Genomic DNA, 17,455 nt, shown 5'->3' on the forward strand with positions numbered 1-17,455 from the left:
TTTATTGCTTAACCATTAAACTTTGTAGATAAGACATCGCCATAATCATTTGAATGCTACTGTGATTATGTATGGGTATGAGGTGAAGATTTCATCCTAAGGAACAATGTTTACATGTGTTCTAAGGAAGTAAGTTCATAAACTTGTTTGTGATTTAGTAGAAACGTTCATGACTTGCTTGTGTTCTTGGTAAAACTATTCACAAAAGCCTGACTTTTGTATTGGTATGACTTTTATTCGTGAAACTGATCTTAAGTAATCACCTGAGATGGTATGATCAGGTTTATGATTTTATGTCTGACCAAAACTGGGAATATGGGAGCCGATCCTAGTAAGAGGTGCAGTACATCACAAAGGGGAACCGATCCTTGTATGAGGTGCATCAGGTTTATAGCAGAAAGGGGAACCGGTTCTATGGACATGTGCAACACGTTTTTAGGCAAAGGGGAACCGATCCTATGGACATGTGCAACACATTCAAGTTAGATACCATATATATGTGGGGAACCAATCCTGGTACCTAGTCAACCGAATTTTGGAAAGCTAGTGTGACTATGCACAATACTCACATGGAGGTAGAACCGAAACTTGTTTTGGTAGAACCGTTACACCCATGATTTGTGATTGAATGTTATTTGATCAAACAAACTAGGTGCAATCAAAGTTCAACAACTGTTAGTCAATCAAATCAATCGAAAAAATAATAATAAACTGCAATTATCTAGTTTCCCACCAACGGTACTCGTAGAGCTTCCCAATCCCAAATAAGTCTTTAAAACGAGCGGCCGTAAGAGATTTCGCCTAATTAGGGTACTTTCCTCTCTGAATAGACGACTTCACCAGTAACGACACAACTAGGTAGTTTTGATGGTTCCGAGGATTAGTTTGCTCGAAATGCAAACTTCAATATTTATAGACCAAGGAAGTTTGAGCACCAAGGAATTTCCAAAACCGAAAATATTCTCAAGATATGCAATATATTTCCCAATTCGATTTTCATAATTCCTGGAAATATTCTGTCCAAATATTGACCGAAATCTCAGGAGAAAATCTCAAATTAGTAAATGCACATTACCAATTTTTATTTTCTACAGATATGCACTTTAATTGCTGGAAATTAAAAGCATATAAAACTAAAAACTTTAATTAAAAGATTCTCAATTTATTTCGATCCAGGATTCTCCTTTAGTTATTAAGGAATATCTTTGAACAATAAAAAGTAAGAATTACTGCACGTGTTCAAAGTATGCCAGCATCTTTACTTTGTAAATTCTTTTTCATATTCACAATCTTGGAACCGATTTGCCACACTTCCAAACAAGTTTAGAATTGGTTCATATGATTTCCAAGAACTATGTGATTGATCAAAAACATTCAGTCACCATTCATGAGTTTAACGGTTCTACGAAAACAAGTTTCGGTTCTACCTCCAAGTGGATACTAGGATCGGTCACATTAGTTTCCAGAACATTAATTGTTAACTAAGTATCAGGATCGGTTACCACTTATTTATGGTACTTACTTGTGATCGGTTGCTGTTGTAGTATTTTTCGTGCGGTAAATAAGAGTTCGTTGCTCGGACTTGAAAAGATTTATAAATAAAAATATATACACAATATTTGTCACAGGATCAAGAGACACTAGGACTCAGGATTCCACCATTAATCATTCACACAGTTCATATATTTATTCCAAACAATTATAGCTCAAATGATATCGACTCTTATTCTTGCCAAAGTAGATTTTTAGTTTACCGCACGAAAAATACTACAACAAAATGGCGCCGCCGACGCGGACTTGTATATAGATTTAGTTTTAGGTTTATTTATTTTTTTATTTATTTTTATTTCTTTATTATTTGTTCCTTTTTACTTTGTCTTTTTGTCTTTATTTTGCAGGTTCAAAGTGAAAACTAAGGACTTGGAGAGGAAAAAGCTTAAAGCGAAAAGCGAAAAGAGAAGAAAAGAGGACAATTTTAGGATTTAATTTTTAATTTTTTTTTAAAGTGTGTGAGGAAAACTGTAATTTTAGTTTTCTTTAACTAGCATTTCTTTATAAGGCATTCGATTAGACTTGAATAACCGAAACCTCCACTTTGATAAGTCTAACTAAGATCAGAAATAACTTAGTTTGTCTTATCGGAAATCGAACTGGACCAAACAATTTGTCCTGAAAACCTTTTTGTTAAGCCATAAATAATTCATACAAACCAAATAAATCAACTTGTATAATTATTTACCTCAACCGGAAGCAATTGAAACAAACATAGACATTAAAGTACCGCAATTGCATCGTAATTTTGTAAACCTAAACAATTGATACCAAACCATAAAGAAAGATAACAATAGTTTTTCTTAACCGGAAACAATTGAATCACACACATACATCCATACACAAATAATAGAATAAACATCAATTATACCGAAATTTTGTTAAGCAAAAACAATAAATATATGCAATAAAATCAGGCTTTTCTTAAACATGAAAACGATTAACTAATTACCTCAAATTATGCATCCTCTTCTCCATTTCTTGACATCTTTCCAGGGAGGAATATCACCATGTTGTCATCCTCTTGCAAGACAAAAGACCAACAACAACACCAACCTTTACCAGAGAAAGGTTGAAAATCGGTTTTAACTAATGCAAACAAAAGTTGAAACCCCGAAACACATATGCTTTTATGCTAAACCAAAAACGATTCGATATATTGTGAATTTTTCACATATTAGTTTCAATCGGAACCCCTTATGATCCTTTGATAAAGCCTACCAACATGGGCTAGAACTTAATCCTGCTAAATCAAAAATTCACCAAAACCATAAGGGTTCACACCATTTGAGATCGAATATTAAGGTTATGAAAACCGAAATCAAACATCTCATAAACACAATTTGCAATACACCCTAAATATTCAACAGAAAATAACGCATTTCTATTACCTCAATATTGTAGGGAATTGAAATACGAAAACAACGGAAAAAGAACAAGGTCATTCCGAGTTCAGACGAAGAAGTTATAGGTAAAAAAGTTTTACACTTCTTCGTATGAACCAATCACTAGGACCGGTTATCGTACCAGGTCATGATACCAGGTTATACCAACTAGGTTATGATACCAGGTTATACCAACTAGGTTATGATACCAACTAGATTACGATACCAGGTTATACCAACTAAGTTATGATACCAACTAGGTTATGATACCAGGTTATACGAAACCTTTTAGACATAACTTTTGGATACGATGTCCGAATTCAGTGATTTTTGGCTCGTTTTAACCATGTAAACAAGAGATACACATATATGATCAGTAGATATCAACATCATAAAGTCTAAATTACCGTTTCTATCAAAAGTTCAGATATAGATAGAGAAGGTATGAGTATAGAAGAGAAGAAATATCCCTAAAGATGTTAATTAGTCATATAATAACCGAGAGATCATGTGCTCAGTTTCACGTGCTTCCTCACCCTTCATGAGATTGAGCACAAACGTGAGCATGTACATTCCAACACAACTAGGTTGTGTTGAGTTGATCCTTGTCTTGTTCGTCACGAGTGACTAAGACAGAATCATCATTCTTGACTTCTTACTTGGTTTGTTTTCTCTTGTTCCATCTATTGTTTTTCTTCTTGATTTGTGATGAAGAGTGTCATTATCGCAACGTTCACTAGTACAAGAGATTTCAGACATGATGTCTTTTTTTAGTCTTTCAAGAAAACTCTTGTAATTATTGTTACCAACAATTAACAGCTGAGAGTCATTCTTGTGATTAACTTTGGTCCCTTCTTGGCAATGGAGGACTTTGGGACCCATTTAGAGTTGGGTTTTTCAGGAGCATCTTTCTCCTCCATACCATTAGGATCATTGTCCTTTTGGATATTTTGCGAAACAACATTTCTCCAATTTGGAACATCAGATATTGTCTTAGAATTTACAAAGTCATCCCTCTTTCTATATTCAGGTCTTTTATAAGATGACCTTGTCGCGCGATAGGAAAAATTTGAACTATCATTATAATAATTTTTTTTCCTAAACTTTGGACAATATCGATCCGAGTTCCTTTGGGAAGCAATCTTAGCCAATTCATCTGATACAAAAAAGTGTATCTTCTATCGTACCAATATAATTTAGCAATCTAAACCAACTTCGTATAGTTGAGACCAAGCAACTAAACCTATAATTCACCTAGTTCCGTCTGTATCCATGCGCCTCCAACTTGCAATAAGTCACGCACTTGGAACAATTCCTTTGGTTCGTATTCCAAACAGTAAAGGAACAACAAATCTGTTCGGTAACAACTCTTTTCAAACAAGTGATATGAGTTTGACAAAAGGCTCTTCCGTTTATCCCAATAAACTCCCTTGTCGGGTTCTTAGATCTATCTAAAGATACAACTACCAAAGTAGTTGGGTCTAGATTTTGCAATCAATACTTTGAATCACAAAGAAATGTATTTGATAGGCACATTTTTGTGTCTTATATTTATCTCAATTGTGTATATTGTTAGTGCCCATTGTTGTACTTATTTTGGTTTTTAATCTCTTTGTAGGTGTTTTTAGAAGAATAAGGTTTTGCGGCAAAATTGGCTAAAAATATGGCATTTGGACCTCTGTAGATAGCATACCGGAAGCTCCCCAGAAGTGTACCGGAAATACCCCGGAGGAACCCTGAAAAAGTGCGGAAAACATCCCAGAAGAATTGCTAAAGGCACCCCTAATTTGGATAAGGGGCACCCCATTTCAGGGCATGTACTAAAGGGACACCGGAACTGGATAGGGGGAGGTCATCTTCAAAATTCAAAACAGAAATTGGCGGGAAAAAAAAGGCAGCAGCGACAACAATTTTTGAGCAGAGATTTGAGCGACTTAGGAGGAGATTCAATGGGCATATTTGGTACTTATGGACTCTAGAAGACATAACAGGCCTGTTGCAAGCAATTAGACCCAACCAATTGGGATGGATAAGCCGGAAGAAGAGATCAAAGTCCAGGCAGAGAGACGTGTCCTGCTGTTCACTGTCGAAGATTTTGTGGAGATTTTGGGAGACTTTTACGCTGGATAATCATGTATTTGGTCCTGTTCAAGTCATAGGAAGAGTTTGGTGGCTATTTTATAGCTAACAGACGCGTACAAAGCAACAGAAAAGAGATTTCTCTCTCAACTGCACGTGAAGAAAAAGAGAGATAAACTCGGATTTAATCGAGTTATTTGGACCCTGTTGTGTATATAAAGGCTGTTGAGAAGTGGTAGAGGGTTTTTATCAAGAGTTTGGGGAAGGTTTGGGACTCAGAGGAGCGAAGAAGAAGGATTAGCAGCAATTCCCACCTGCTGCTGCTGCCATTAGAGGACCTTGAAGAACACGAAGAACAGACTGCACATAGCAGTCTTATTTTCCGCAGCATTAACAGCAGCAGCGGAGTGTCGTTCCTTTAATGCAGTTCCCTGGTATCGTTCTTCTCTGGACGCTTATAGAGGGTCGTAGTTTCACTGTTTTATATTTTTCACTCTTTTAATCATATTTTGAGCGTCAAGTATGTATTTTGAGAACATGATTATTATGAGTAGCTAAACCCCAATACTGGGATGGTGGAGGAAGCTGTTTTCAGCCATGTGGTTATTTAAATAATTCTTAATTCACTTTTTGCACCGATTTTAATTGATTTGTGATTTCAATTAATTACTTGTGATTTTGTTTGATGGAACATGCTTAGTCCTAGGGATTCTTGATGTGCCATGCTTATAATATACAAGTAATATTTTATGGAATCTAATTTGGCAAAGATAGAGTTAATATTTGTTTTATTTTGAGCTATAATCGCCTAGGATTATTTTCTGAGCCACTTGAATATGAAACACATTGGAATCCTGAGTCTTGGTTCCTCTTGATCTTGTGACATATTTTCTGTATATATCTTTATTTTTAAATCTTTACAAGTCCGAGCAACGAACTCTTACTTACCGCAATCGAAATATTACAACAAAATGGCGCCGCCGACGCGGACTTGTATATAGATTTGTTTTTAGGTTTATTTATTTTTTTATTTATTATTATTTGTTCCTTACGTTTCTTTTTGTGTCTTTGATTTACAGGTTCGAAGTGGAATACTAAGGACTTGGGAACAAAAAGCTTAAAGCTAAAAGCTAAAAGAGAAGAAAAAAAAAGACATAATTTTTTTTTTAGGATTTAATTTTTATTATTATTATTTTTTTGTATATAGCTTTTATTTATTTATTTTTAGAATTTGTAAATAGGCTTTATTTTTCATAATTTTTGTAATTTTTGGACTTTTTATTTGGACTTTATTCTGGACTTTTGGACATTTTTTTTATTTTTATTTTTTAACCCTACGGAAGGGTCTTATTATTAATAAAAAAAAAAATTAAATTGTTTGCAGGGAAGGACGACGATTACGATATCGTCTCGGCCCCTCGGGTTCGTACATGACATAGGAGTCGTGGCCCGAGTCGACTTCAACGGTTCATCCCCCGTCTGGTACGGGATGTAAGTCCATCGAAACACTCGCGAATCTCCTGTAAGCGAGTTACTGTATTCCTTAAGGTGATTCATTGATTGAGGACGAATTTGGACTGTTTTTAATTTCCTAGTAAAGGGGCCTGGCCAAATCAAGATAAGGACTCGGATTTCATCACCGTTTCCTTCTTGCCCGACTTAGGAAAACGAAACCAAACGCGAACCTAAGCCTAAAATTTTGAATAGAACGAGACCTATAGGGTAACGAGCTTAATAGGACAGTCATTCGAAAAATATTGGTTACTCTTTTGAGCATACTTCGAAGTTCAGGATGGTTTCTGTGAGTTGAATGCGTGACTGCGCCGCCTTGAATACCGGTGAGGCCTTGGGTATCAAAGCTCCACTGAGCTTCCCTCGCCTCTATTCAACTCACTTTGACTCGTACTGATTCCAGAGAATTTGCTCAGATTGTAACGAATTCCTTTTCGAAGGATTTGAAGCTGGTCTAGTGACAATATAAGTGGAGCCATCATGCTTTTTGTTTGCTAGAAATTTAGGTTTGTTTTGGTCGAGTCAACCTTGTTTGTGATTGTGTAGAATTCCCTTGCAATTAAGAATGTCGAACTGGTATGATAGAAGCCAATACAATGATTATCGACCTGAATTTGAATATGGACATCATCCTTTTTATGACCATGTTGGGAATAGTGGTTGGGAACGTCATCCTTTGGAAGGATATGGGTCATACCCTGGTGAGCCCAATTACTATCCACATGTGCATCAGTCATACGAGCAAGAAGATTATAGTACTAGTTCTTCGTCTCTAGAGGATACAATCAAACTATTGAAAAGTAGTCCTTATTATGATCCTTCAGTTCCTATTCCTTCTCTAGAAGAGACTCTCAGGAATTTAGCTGAGTCATCACGTCAGTTAGCTGAATCGACGTATAAATTAGATGAGTTGAATAACGTAGTTATGGACGAAAGAACTGCAACAACAACTGAATCTGTAGAAGATATCCTCAATAGATTAACTCAAAACTTAGATCCTACACTAAGGAAACTTTCTTTGGAAGAGACCCTTGAGAGGATAGTTGAGTCGACACGTAGACTTGAGTTAGAGACGAACGAAAGTATTGCTCAAAATAACTTGAATTGCCAATATAGTGTATCCAATAATACCCTTGAGAATGAAGATAGTTTTTCACATAATCAAGATAACGAGGTTATAATTGGTAACACTACTTATTTAGATAAGGTTCAATCATCTCGTACTATTACGATGATGAGGATAGTAGTGATGAAGAATCTGAAATATGTAGGCATAGTGATCAGGAATCTAGTAATCCAATTGAGCCTTATAATGATTATATTATTTCTGGTTCAGATCTTAATAATTTTAACAATTATTCACCTATTCAAAAGGACAAGGATTTGACTATAGATACCCCCGTTTTAGACGATGTAGTATTTCCTTTTGATTACGAAGCCGATAATGGTTTAGAGGAACGAGTTTATTCTGAGAAAAATATTGTAAAGTCTAGCGATTTAGAAACAATAGTCTTAGACGAAGAAGATGAACTCGTAGAGCATTTAAACATGTGTGAGGAGGCATCACCTGAGTATAACCTAGAAGAAGCAATTAACCATTTTCATGATTCTGATGATCTAGAAATTAGGGAAATTGTAGCTAGTCTATCTAGAGACACCCAAAACTCCAAGTTTGGAAATGATTATCATTCTCCATGTGATTTAACTCTTATAAAGGTCCCTCACTTGGGTCTTGACATATCTGCCTCAACCATTTTACAGGATTATCTTCATACACGTTTTCCTGAACTTAGTGATGTCCATAACGAAGTTCAGTTATTAGAAACCCATCCTCTGGTTGATGTGGTTTGCCCAGGCTATGATACCCAGATTGACTTTGTTTTCCCACCAAATAGTTTTTCCAATTGTGGGAACGTAAATTTCAAATGTGTCACTTATTAAGTTCTGAGACTAAGCCTAAGTACTTTAGGAAATTAGAATCGACACATTTGCTTCAGAATGACCACTACTCTGACTGTGGTCAACTATGTAAGTCATACCTAATTGACTTAGAGGATCCTAAATTATTTAGGTTATTTTGTGATTCCAGGTTCTTATCTGAGTTTTTCCAGACTCTAGGACCTAATAATTTGGATCCTACCTATGAGGAAATGCATCCGAGGAAAATAGTCTATTTAGACCCCTTCATAGAACCTGAACCGCAATTAGCGATAGTTATCCAGAAACTAGGTAAGGGCATGCTAGTATTGTACATTTTCTTGGTTCACTGCAGTTTCCTTTTGTCAACTCTTTTTGGTTTTAAAGACCCACAGTTATTCCGGCTACTGTTATACGGTTCGAGTTGACTAAACCTTTTCTATGTCTGGATGAAGACTTTAAACTTAGCACTTCTTGGGAGGTAACCCAATCTCATGCAACACGGTAATATTTTTCCTTGACTCTTTTGCTTCAAATGGTAACAGTTTCTCCTTGTTCGTGCTTTTAATTTTATCTTTAGAACATTGAGGACAATGTTAGATTTAAGTTTGGGGGTATGGGAGAAACTTTTTAGTTGCAGTATGAATAAATAAACTCCAGAACCTAGAAATTTATGCCTATTGAGGATTGCACTAACTAATCTAAGTGGATGGAAGCATTATGGTTGTAGGAGTTGAGGAACCAATCTGATTAGATGGCAACATCTAGAAGAGTCTATTCATAAAAGCACAGAGCTCAGGTGTTAGAAATAACATGATAGTTTCACCATATCTCGTTGAGTCCTTTTCACTTCTATTTTTATTTTATTTTATTTTTAAACCATGTTTCTCTAAGTGATAGGTGGGGCCCACGACTCAAGTTGTTACCAATGATAGGGTGAATTAGAGTGATTGTGATACAAAAAAAAAAAAAAGTTGAAAAAAAGTTGAAAAAAAAAAGTTGAAAAAAAAAGAAAAAAAAAAGAAGAAAAAAGAAAGAAATTGAGACCAGACCATTTGACCAAAAGGAATAAATTCAATAAAGTCGACCACTGGTACCCTTGTATATGCCAGTTGTGTTGACCTAGAGTTAGGTTATCGACCACTGGTACCCTTGTATATGCCAGTGTGTTGATATTAGTCAGACTAGTATCTCAATCCATTAGGATAGGTTCATTTAGGCGGAGGCCTTCAGACAGATATGGGAAACGCCGTTCACTTAGTAAACATCAAAACCATATATGTTTTTCTATATCCATCTTCTTGATCTATCCATGTGATTAGTTTTGACTCCGAATATGATGTCCATAGTGCAACTATCTGAGTAGAGCTCTGTCACTTTATATGAATTTTAGTATGCTTGAGTGCAAACTCGTGTACAACAATTGGAATTTCGCATCATGGTACTTCTTCCTGTAGTCAATAAGTATGCCAACCAAGGAGATTCTTTAGTGCCTTCCAGGGTTCTGTGTAGATGGCTAAGGTCTGGAGTACAGGTTTTGTGGGTATATCTCTGGTAAGCCCTCCCGATACTATAACTCGGCCACTAGGGCCACCTAGGGGTTTAAAGGCTTATTGCATACGCTAAATGCAATCGACGATGCCTGCGACAGTGAGTTAGGATTTTATTTTCTATTTGATTTGCTCGAGGACTAGCAAATAATAAGTTTGGGAGTATTTGATAGATGCATTTTTGTGTCTTATATTTATCTCAATTGTGTATATTGTTAGTGCCCATTGTTGTACTTATTTTGGTTTTTAATCTCTTTGTAGGTGTTTTTAGAAGAATAAGGTTTTGCGGCAAAATTGGCTAAAAATATGGCATTTGGACCTCTGTAGATAGCATACCGGAAGCTCCCCAGAAGTGTACCGGAAATACCCCGGAGGAACCCTGAAAAAGTGCGGAAAACATCCCAGAAGAATTGCTAAAGGCACCCCTAATTTGGATAAGGGGCACCCCATTTCAGGGCATGTACTAAAGGGACACCGGAACTGGATAGGGGGAGGTCATCTTCAAAATTCAAAACAGAAATTGGCGGGAAAAAAAAGGCAGCAGCGACAACAATTTTTGAGCAGAGATTTGAGCGACTTAGGAGGAGATTCAATGGGCATATTTGGTACTTATGGACTCTAGAAGACATAACAGGCCTGTTGCAAGCAATTAGACCCAACCAATTGGGATGGATAAGCCGGAAGAAGAGATCAAAGTCCAGGCAGAGAGACGTGTCCTGCTGTTCACTGTCGAAGATTTTGTGGAGATTTTGGGAGACTTTTACGCTGGATAATCATGTATTTGGTCCTGTTCAAGTCATCGAGTTTGGTGGCTATTTTATAGCTAACAGACGCGTACAAAGCAACAGAAAAGAGATTTCTCTCTCAACTGCACGTGAAGAAAAAGGGAGATAAACTCGGATTTAATCGAGTTATTTGGACCATGTTGTGTATATAAAGGCTGTTGAGAAGTGGTAGAGGGTTTTTATCAAGAGTTTGGGGAAGGTTTGGGACTCAGAGGAGCGAAGAAGAAGGATTAGCGGCAATTCCCACCTGCTGCTGCTGCCATTAGAGGACCTTGAAGAACACGAAGAACAGACTGCACAGAGCAGTCTTATTTTCCGCAGCATTAACAGCAGCAGCGGAGTGTCGTTCCTTTACTGCAGTTCTCTGGTATCGTTCTTCTCTGGACGCTTATAGAGGGTCGTAGTTTCACTGTTTTATATTTTTCACTCTTTTAATCATATTTTGAGCATCAAGTATTTATTTTGAGAACATGATTATTATGAGTAGCTAAACCCCAATACTGGGATGATGGAGGAAGATGTTTTTCAGTCATGTGGTTATTTAAATAATTCTTAATTCACTTTTTGCACCGATTTTAATTGATTTGTGATTTCAATTAATTACTTGTGATTTTATTTGCTAGAACATGCTTAGTCCTAGGGATTCTTGATGTGCCATACTTATAATATACAAGTAATATTTTATGGAATCTAATTTGGCAAAGATAGAGTTAATATTTGTTTTATTTTGAGCTATAATCGCCTAGGATTATTTTCTGAGCCACTTGAATATGAAACACATTGGAATCCTGAGTCCTGGTTCCTCTTGATCTTGTGACATATTTTCTGTATATATCTTTATTTTTAAATCTTTACAAGTCCGAGCAACGAACTCTTATTTACCGCAATCGAAATATTACAACAGTATTGATGCCGATCTACTTAACTAATCAATCAAGGTTATCACAAGGATGAACCGATTATAGTTGGATCGCCAGCCGATCAAGATTTGTGCACACCAAAGATTATGAACTCAAATAAGAAATATTCTTTGTCTTCAAATCTTCTTAGATCTTCAATAAACACCTGCACACAATTAACTTGAATCTTTTGTGATCAATCCCACACAGAACGAAATCTGTTAAAAATGGATTATCACGAGACGTCTTTAGATCTACAAACAGTCTAAAGATCCCCGTCGAAACATCGATCTAATTTGAGTGAATCTTATAACAGAAGAGAAGATTCTCAAGCATAAACAAATTAGGTGCAATCAAAGTTCAACAATCGTTAGTCAATCAAATCAATCGAAAAACTAATAATAAACTGCAATTATCTAGTTTCCCACCAACGGTACCGTAGAGCTTCCCAATCCCAAAAAAATCTTTAAAACGAGAGGTCGTAAAAGATTTCGCCTAATTAGGGTACTTTCATCTATAAATAGACAACTCCACCAGTAACGACACAACTAGGTAGCTTTGCTGGCTCTGAGGATTATCAATATTTATAGACCAAGGAATTTTCAAAATCGAAAATATTCTCAAGATATGCAATATATTTCCAAATAAGTGGTTACCGATCCTATAACTTGTGTCATTAACAAGGAATTGTCACACCAATTACAAATATCAAACCCAACTTCAAATCCACAAACCCTAACTTATACCATTATGGGAGTAGATTTTGCAGCAAGTGACTGTTTTTCGATATGGAATTAGTGAATCAAAATACATATTGCATAAAAATGATTTTTCTTTTTACTTATAAGAAAGTAAGAAACCGTCAACTAATATTTCTCTAATACTAAATCATAACAAGATAGGATACTATCATGATTGGTATAGGTGGTTGGTGAGTAAAGAAATGTAGAATATGCATCCACTAACCAGGATTTGATGATAATTGCTATGACTAACCAAGAGATTTTAGAGTACAAACCGAATCCGAGATTTCTTATTAGCAGTTAATAAGTCGGGAGTCGACACGTTTGTACCTTTGTGGAGGTGCTGGTTACACTAAATTTATAAGACCAGAATGGATAAATAAACTGACTATATTCACACTAAATTATATTCAAAGTTGAGCATGTGAGCAAGACAGGAGATTAGATGAAAAAATCATACCTGGCCATCAGTAGCTGAGCTGATAGCTGTTCTATCATTCGACGTCATAATTATCGCCTAAAATATATTGTGTGAATGTCCGGTACACTACGCCAACCTTTTTCTCTTAGCATCCTAATCCTCATCAAAACCTGACACAATAAAAATCACATGTAGAGTTGAAGTGCATTGGATTTGCACAACCATCATGAGCATTTAAACTTCCCATATAGACTAATATGCTCCACAGTAGCCAGATTCACAAAACAAAAATTCAAATACTGGGAATAACGAAAAACGAGCTTGTGAACATATTAAAAATCCAAATTTATTGGGATGAATCAAAAGTGTACACCAAAATCAAATTCAAAAACAAAAAAAAAGCAGAATCATACTATTTCAAAAGATGAATCAACAAGCTCAAGAGAATTCACTTCTTCCATCACCAATTACAATCAAAACAAAGAAAGAACTACCATGCACAAAGCAGCATCCACCACCACCACCACCACCACCATAAGAAAATACTACCCCGCCACCACACACAGATGAAACTAACAATTGAAATCCAATCCGCTAAATTCTACTTCTATGAGTCAATACAAGTGAAAATAACAAACTGAAGAAAAAGATAAATTAATTACCTGAATCAATTATGATCGAAGAAGAACGAGATCCAAATTTAGGGTTCAAAAGGTGAATCAAGTAAGTTCAGGATTTGGAGCTTCATGTACAAAACGAAATGAATCTAACGTTTATGATGCTCGAGATTGGGTTTTGGAGATTAATCGCGTTGGTCCATCAATAGATTTAAGTTTTATAGTTGATTCAAGTGAAAATCGATCTAAATCGATTGATTAGGAGGTGGAGAAACGGTGGTGATGATTATGGTTGTGACGAGGGAGATGGTTGTAGTGGTGCTAATGATGTTAGTTGCGGTGGTGGCGTAAGAGACAGTGATGGTACTGATACCAGCGATGGAGAAGTAATGATGTTAGGTTGTTCGACTAATTATTTTAGTTCTAGAAGCGAAGAAGAAGTAGAAGGTTAAATAAGGAAATTATTAAAATTATGATTTCACATAAAATTTCAATTTTGCCATCAAGGGTATTTGTGAAGTCCGTTAGGAATATTTGTGAAGGCCGGTCAAAAATAGTATTATTCTCTATATAATAACAGAGTTATTTGGAGCGTTCTCATTCATCGGAGCTCCATGTTAATTCTGAATTCTCGCTTCTGGTTGATTCTAGCTTCTGATTCATTCTGACCCTATCATTTACTTTTTTTTTAGTAATAGAATATTGAATTTTAACTAATAGAATAATATTTTTTCTAAAAATAAAATACTTAAATCTTGAAAAATCATTTTCTTTCCTCGCATAAAAAAATCTTGAAAATCTCTTAACATGCCAATAATATATCAAATCACGATTTCATCATGATAATCAAAAAAATAAATCGAATGATCATCACGTGATGAGAAAATAAATTGAATGATTATCACGTGATGAAAAAATGGATCAAATGATCATCAAGTGTCCAGTGTCCATTGTCTGTTTACATACACAAAAAATGTTATTTTCCTAATTACATCCTCAAACTATCAATTAAATCGAGAAAAATAAAATTTCAAAAAAAATCTGATTAGCCCGGTCATAAATCTCTATTCTGCAAAACTTGATTGTCTCGGTCATGAATCTCTTTTCCGCAAATCTTTGTTGGTGGTCCTGCACATCAGTTAGATTTTTTTAGTAATTTGTACGAATGATTTGGAACAAAAATTATGATTTGAATAAAGCTAATACAAAACAAAAGATTGCGCTAATACAAAACAAACAAACACTCAAGAAACTATAATTTCCAAAAATTATTTTTCTTAATTTGTTTTTTTCTATAATTAAAAAAACATAAAAAATGTCAACAAAATCCTTACAGATTATTTTCCTTATTAAAAAATTATTATTTCATGGTTAGTAATTGATAATTAATTAAAAAAACAAAGAAAATGTAAATAAAATCTTGAAAATATTATTTTCCTTATTTAAAAAATATGATTTAATAATTAATAATTAATACACGATTTCTATAATTTTTATTTCATGGTTACTACTTAATTGCGCGTATTTTGTATGAGATTTTGTTAGTTCTTTTGTTAACTTAACCGGTTTTTTCAGAGTAATGGCTATTAAACATATTTTGAGATATTAATTAATTTTATTTCCAAAATATTGAAATTAATAAAAATATTTTATTTTATGGGATTGTGAAAGACACGCAAGATTTTTTGGACACAAATATTTTTGAGAGTTATGACTATGAAAAATATTTTGAGATATTAATTAATTTTATTTCTAAAATTTGGGTTTTTTTTTGGAATTCCTAAGCTTAGTCTTCTCTATATAAATCACTCGATCCTACACCAGATCCCGTCGTTTATATGCTGATTTTTTTCTTTTGCTAGGCTTTAGTTGATTTTGTCATTTTGTTTTTATCCGATTCAGGGTTTTGTTATCGTCTAATATATTCTATTGTTTTGCATGAATTTTGACAAGCGATTAATGGCTGCGGTAGTGGGAGCTCATGAGTATTGATATTGGTTACTTCAGAGCTTTGTGGCAAAAATAATAAACTCGTGTAAGATATAAGATCGTGAAATCCTTTTCTTTTCTTTTTTTTAATGTTTTTGGGATTTTTTTTTTTGATTTTTTTTTTGAAGATGTTGGTGAATACACTTCCCTTTGAAAGAGTCGGGGTAAAAGATTTTTGTGAAACTCTAATCTTTTATTGAGATTAGCGACTGTATATTTCGTAAGTTTCCTGTGGTATTCTAATTTTTTTTTTTGTTTTGTTTTGAGTTGATTTTTGTTTTGTGTTGATTCTGTTTTGTAGATGTTGTTGATACCTCCCCGCAGTGAAGAGGTAGCGAGAATATATTGTGTAAGTTTTTTATGGTATTCATAGTTTTTTTTCTTTTTTTGTTGATTCTATTCTGTAGATATTGCTGATACCTCCTCGTAGTGAAGATGAGAAGTAGTTGATTTTATGGGATTGCAAGGTTCTTCATAATCAACTCTAGTTTCTTGGTTTTCATCACCATAGTTATGAAAATATCGGGTATAACTTAACTACTTACTGGTTTAAAAATCATTTGTAAGCTAGCATGTGTTGCACCCTCGAGATTGAGTTTTAACTTAAAAATCAGAACTATTATATAAATATTAAATAAATTCCTTATATTCATTTTAAGTTGCAGGTCCATGTACATAAGCAACATAAATATTTTCTTCTTCTTTGATCTTCAATCTCACTTTTGACTACCAACAACACCAACAATAAAAAAGACAGTAATTAACTAATCAAATATGTCAATTGAAGTTGCTTCTACTGCTCAAGCCACCAACCTCAAGGTAAACTTGGAATCATTTTTATTTTTATGGTTTTTTGTTTTGTCACATTGGTGTTACTTCTGTTTATTCAATTTGGTTTTGCACCTCATATGCCTTGGTGCTAATGCACGGGGTACCATTTGCAAGGTGATGCTCATTGCTCTTTATTTCGCTATTTCTGGTTTTTACTATTAGTTTGTATATTTAACTGCATAAAAATGAGAAAAATCATGCAACCAATGATGTTCATATGAAGTTCTGAACTCTTGTTGAAGTCTCCATTTCGATGAAAATCGACATATTGTTGAATCGGGTTAGTTGACTGGCTAGATACTATTGGAAATTTTATTTCGTGTTTTTTTGTAGGGAAAGCGATGCAGTTGGTTTCTGCTCAGAGATCTATACTGCTAGGGAAAGTCAATTTAGTAGGCATTTCCTTCCCAGGACCAGAATGTGGTGGCGAAGAGTATATTACCCCTGGTTTTTTTTAGGATTTCATGTTATTTACTACCATCTTTTTTCTATCAATTTTGGGGTAAATTTATTGGATAAATATGGATGTTTATGGTAAATCTTGATGTTTAAGGTAAACTTTTGGCAAGGTATTTAGTCTTGCTTCTTTTTTACACTTTTGCATAGGCAAAACAACTAAAAAAAGAGGATATGAGAGTGAACTCTCAAAGATACTCGAGTAAGGATCTAAGGACACCCTGTATCTTATCCGTTCAACTATTTAATTGATACTCCAAGGAGGTTGGAGGCAGACCTGAGAATAATAAAAAAAAGACCTAAGAATAACAGTATGTAACTGCTTGGATCATCTTCAGTAAAAAAATCAGGCCTCAAAAGACTTTCTGAGAGATCTCGAATCCGAAAAACCTTGGCATTAGTTGTAGATTGCATTAAAAAGGTTACGGTCACCAGTAACACAATCCAAGATACACCATTATTTGTCTCTAGCAACTATGGAAAATCAAGATCAATATAAACCGGTAGCTCCATCAACTTTAGTTTTAAATACTTGAGCAAGAGCGATCTCCATCATTTGATGATCTAGATTGATTGTATACTTTTCCGTTTGTTTTTTGTTGATATTCTTCTTTACTTTCAAGTCATAGGATAGATCATATGATTATAAGTACATGTGCATTTCGAAAACCTTTCACACCACCGGGAGCCTGTGAAGCCTAATGAGTTAAGAAGATAACG

At 34.8% G+C, this 17,455-nt stretch overlaps 1 long non-coding RNA gene across 2 annotated transcripts; it reads right to left on the reverse strand.

Annotated features, from left to right (window-relative positions):
- Positions 1-11,784: 11,784 nt before the first annotated feature.
- On the reverse strand, positions 11,785-13,892 carry LOC113274090. 2 transcript variants are annotated; one of them, XR_003322781.1, is made up of 3 exons: positions 13,505-13,892; positions 12,882-13,012; positions 11,785-11,844 (listed from the first exon to the last, which is right to left on the reverse strand). It is a non-coding gene; the product is annotated as an uncharacterized LOC113274090 (long non-coding RNA). The 2 variants fall into 2 exon arrangements; XR_003322782.1 differs by having other exon boundaries at positions 11,815-11,858.
- Positions 13,893-17,455: the final 3,563 nt, after the last annotated feature.

The sequence above is a fragment of the Papaver somniferum genome, chromosome 4 (genome assembly GCF_003573695.1).
Source record: "Papaver somniferum cultivar HN1 chromosome 4, ASM357369v1, whole genome shotgun sequence".
Taxonomy (NCBI): Eukaryota; Viridiplantae; Streptophyta; class Magnoliopsida; order Ranunculales; family Papaveraceae; genus Papaver; species Papaver somniferum.